Consider the following 5,106-nt stretch of genomic DNA (forward strand, 5'->3'; position numbering starts at 1 on the left):
GCTCTGTCTCTGCACGACTCCTGTCTTATGTCCCTTGCTGTCAGCGCTGCCACAATCATCCCTGCATCCTGAACAGCAACACGGAACCCGGCACCCAGCCAGCACTGGATCAATGTTCACAACCTTGAACTAAAATACATTAAGATAAAGTTGACACTGTGTGTGTCCGTTCAGATTGAAGTTCAAGACAAGTAAGACTGGTCCATGAGGATACAATGTTTGCTCCCGGGGGAGAACAGAATGCAAAGAAATACAAGGGAACTTGCTAGGATGATGAATGGCAAGCTCTGGGGAGATGGTTACATGGGTGCCTGCATTTGTCAGAGCTTGTCCAACCACATTGAGGAGCTGTGCAGATTACTGCATAGGATTAGGTTGTAATGAAAGAAAACAAAGACTAGATGTTGACCTTCAGTCATCAAAATAAATCAGATGATAAATCAGATGACCCAGCAGCACGGTGGGCATGACACTGTTTGTTATGTGAACTGGATATGGTCTTTCTGTAGGAGCAGGCATTTGTATAGCACGCCTTGGTCACAACAGAACCTTTGCCACGCTGAATGGCTCAGAATTTTTCTTTACGTCCCACCCCTAATCACAACGGGTTAGACCAGAAATGGGCATCTAATCCCAGGTGGATAAATCGGTTCCTTCCCTGGGAAATCGGAAACCAGGAGAGAAAAGAATAGATCAGCGTGTCTCCAGTACTTGAAATGGCTGTTTGTGGTCATACGTTTTGCAACTGGGACTGGAGGATTGTGTACATCAAAAAAAGAGAAAGACTTATAGAGAGAAGCAAGAAAGAGCTGAAGAAAGTCGAGGTAGAAAATCCATCACGCTGACTGCTCCTGAGGCCAAGCTATGTCCCCCAACCTCCTTACCAGAAACACCCACAGTGGCTTAACCCCGCCTGCATTATTTCTGTTGTTTGCAGGTACTAATATACTTTGCATGAGACACCAAGAAAAATCCCAAATATAGCCTCTTCATTCAAATACCATTTAACAAGGTAAGATAATCAGGCAGGCTTTTTTTGAGGTACCTATATTGTGACAGGATGTTCTAGAAAGTCCATGTTCACATCCAAAATTAAAAGAGAGAGAAAGGGCGATCAGACTAAAGCATGTATGAACAGACCTTTGATTTTTACAGTTTGTAATTCAACATCTTCATTCAAAATGTATCACTCTTTGAGGTAACGTTTAAACCACTCTTGTTAGTTGTGGGTTCTTGGTTACTGTTCATGACTACTTGGCTTTCTTCTTTCACAAACCTCAAAGATTATAACTTTTTCATAATATGCCTCTTTCCAGTTTGGAACCATTTAAACCAAGTTATGAGAAATTCTTAATGGCATGGGAAAATATTCACAACACGATGTTAAGTGAAAGAAAACTGATAAATGCAGTATGATAACAACTTTATTTTAAAATGCAATCTGACCAAACCCCTAGATCCAACTACCGCTTTATAGGAAATACAGAGAAACATAATAAACACTAACACAGCGGTGCATTTAGCAAAAATCGAGATTGCAGGAAAGTCTATGGATAAATGACCCAGTTTTTTCTGCAAATAATTTGCCAGGGAGTAAAAAGAGATGGAAGACCAGCCTGTGATTAAAGAGGTTTAAGAGGCATATCAAGCAACCACAATGCACAGACTTATCTGGATTCTGAGTCAATCAAACTGTTAAACACACGTATGTCACTATGAAACAATTGAAAATATAAACACTGACTATATATTTCATTATTTAAAAGGTACTGTTCTTTAGGTGTGATAATGGTGTTGCCGATTTTTGCTTGTTTGTTTTTTTAAGAAGCAATAATTCCTAAATAAGACGCTGGCCCTTGTTCTCAGCATGCCCAACACAGTGCAGCTTCCTTTCCGGTTGCCTGGTCCACCTTGGGCATGTCAACTAGCAGCTGCATCTCCCACTGCCCTGTGCTCAGAGCCCACCAGGGGTTGGTTGCCTCAAATCAGGGGTTCAACGGACCCAGACCCTGCATCCCAGGGAGATATGATCCCCAAGTGGCCCAACAGGAGGAGCTCAGGTTATATTTCTAAGCCCTCCTCGCCCACCAAGAACTTTCCTCTCCAGTGTATCTGGGCACATCGCAGGATGGGTACTACTGTAGTATGACTCCCTCATCAAAAATAATGCAGTAGCTCACAAGGATGATCCCTAGGCCTGAACTACCAACACTAGATAACACTTTGTTGACTATATTCTATGTCACTTCACATAGAATGCTTACGGATACATTTTATTACTTACGTTCAACATAGGGGATGAAGCCAAGGGAATTGCAGTAAGTGAAAGGCCAATTTCCCTCGAAACATTAACTCTGATCAAGAATTCTGCTCCATTTCCAGAGATGGAAAGGCCAACCAAGGCACTTGAAGGTCAGAGTGTCATGCAGTGCCTCATCTGCATCAAGTTCACTGGCCTTCACTCACACAGGATCACAAAGGGGTTGAGCCTGTTAGTTACCTATCTGTTAGGTTTATTTAAGTGTCTACAGAACAGAATGCTGGCGCACTGTAAAATCCTTCAAATCAACCCCAAAGTGTGGATCATGAATTCGCAGGGAGCTCAACAGAGGACTCAAAGAGATAGAGAACTCAATAGAGGGCACATGCTCTTCCCTGTGTCCCCTTGAGAGAAGAGCCGGTTCAGACAATAAAGGAGCCCTCTGTGAGCCAGGAGTCCGCTCTGAGCTGGAAGCCTTAAAGGTTGTCTGCTCCAACCACTCATCTAACCCAGAAAAGTCAAATTTTAATTTCATGCAGCATCAGAATATTTAAACTATCCCAAGGTCAAAGTGGAACCTGCCTAGACCCCAGCATTTTTGAAACAGCATTATTTCCTTGGGACAAGCAGCAGTACCACAACTTGGTCTGTATCCAGCTAACACGCTAGGGAATTAGCAAGACTTAAATTATCTCTTGGGGTGTTTCATTTAAAGATTGTTAATCACATCCAGGCTGAGAGAAGACCAACCTTACTTAGGAATCAGGTTCCAAATTGGGCACTCGACCTTGACAGTCAGCTCTACCTCTGTATTCACACCTTTCACCTGGAATTCCCTTCCTTCAGTTTTTCAAGCCATAGTCTTTCCCTTCCTTGAACAATGCATTAAAATCCCCCACTTTCAAGATTAAAGCAAAACAATGTTAAATTTGACCCCTAACACTCTGGCACTCCCAAGCACCTACTGAAGTTGTGTAATTACTACTAAGTAATACAGGAATTCGTTTTGTGTTTTCTGCAGACTATGTTTCACTGGTTTAATAAATGGGTGTAAAAACAGGCTTAGGCTTGGCTGCTTATTAAAAAGTTAACAAATTTATTTAAAAGTCTAAAGAACAGAATGCTGGCGCATTCTAAAATCCTTCAAATCAACCCCAAAAGTGTGGATCATGAATTCGAAGGGAGCTCAACAGAGGACTCAACAGACACAAAAAAATTACTATTCAGATTGGAAGCAAAATCTCCTATTCAAAAAATTGAAAGCAACACAATAATACAGTCTAGTAACATTTTACAGGAGCAAACTATTAAAAACTCTAGGATGATAATGGCTTCATTTTTACAAAGCCACAATATATTCCACCTTGATGAATATCTAAGCCGCTCTCTCTACTCAGATAAAACAGCTTAACTTTTCCTTAATGTGTTGACAACTTTACACCCACTCACCTAAACTCATTTTATGTTTTTCTTGCTCCTTATTCTATCCATATTTCTAGTGGATAGATTTTCTTTGGTATTCCAAGACCATGTCTATCTGAAAAAAAGTCTTCTTTTAAACCAAAACCTGAGGAACATGGTCATTCTGTGCCAAGCTCTATTTTTAAGTTATTTTAAAACAATAGTCTGATATTTTTCCAAAAGGCACTTAGAAAGGAAATGTGTCATTTCTTTCAGGGCCTACATACATGTTTTCCCAACTTCCCCATGCTGCTAATATTCCCGTGAAGGACTCTACCACCACCCTCCTTGCCCTTTAGTCAGAGAAGGACAGACTCACATGTAGCTGCAGTATCTTTCATGGGTAGACAAGGAAAGACATCTCTATGTAATGTTATATATACACTAGAGGCCCAGCGCACAAAAATTTGTGCACTCGGTGGGGGGGGGGGAATGTCCCCTCAGTCCAGCCTGCGTCCTCTCGCAGTCCAGGAGCCCTTGGGGGATATCCCACCACTACCGCTGCACTTTTTTTTTCTTTTCAACAAACTTTAAAAAAAATGTACAGTTTTGTTGTTTGTTTCCAGCCCCTGTTTTCCTTGGTTGTGTTTTTGGGGATGGCTGGCACCCCCAGAGATTCAGCTTCATGGCTGACAGGTGACAAGGGCAGAGGCTTCACCGATACCCTTGGTAACCGTAGTAGTTCCTATAGTATCGGTCTCTGTCCTAGGGGTGGTGGTAGTAGTAATTCTGCCAATCCCGACTGTACTGTCTGTAATAGTCTCTGTATCTGTTGTACTCATAATCTCGACTATAGAAGCGATCACAATCTCCCTGGTATCGATCTTAGAAATTACGATAACCCCCTCTGTTTCCAGACTGCCCCCAGTACTACTGACCACCAGGGGGCAGCTCCTGCATTGAGTGTCTGCCCCATGGTGGTCACTGTGCATCATAGCGACCAGTCATTCTGTCATTCGGTCAATTTGCATATTGGCCTTTTATTATATAGAATAACTACAATGTACACACACCACTACCATCCCTTACTTGCCTATCGATGTTCAGCATGGGAGATGACCCACTTATTTTCTAGATAAATGAAATCCCAAAGTTAGATTGTAGTTCTTTATTTTAAATATTTCAGGCTTAAATGTTTTAAAAATGTATTATTGTGTGGGGATACGCAAAGAAACAGCTGAAAACAATATCAAATGCCATTTCTAGGGGTCTCATAATTTTTAGCCAGTACTGTAAATTAGAACTGACTCTTGGGCAAGAATGTTTCAATTTTGCTCCATACAATGAGAAACACATTTCCCACCTGATAGTGATGATAATAGTAACAGTAATAACAACAACAATGATAGACTGATTTAGGAATTCCAGGTTTGGCAAGTGATCCT

The sequence above is a fragment of the Myotis brandtii genome, unplaced genomic scaffold (assembly GCF_000412655.1).
Source record: "Myotis brandtii unplaced genomic scaffold, ASM41265v1 scaffold79, whole genome shotgun sequence".
Taxonomy (NCBI): Eukaryota; Metazoa; Chordata; class Mammalia; order Chiroptera; family Vespertilionidae; genus Myotis; species Myotis brandtii.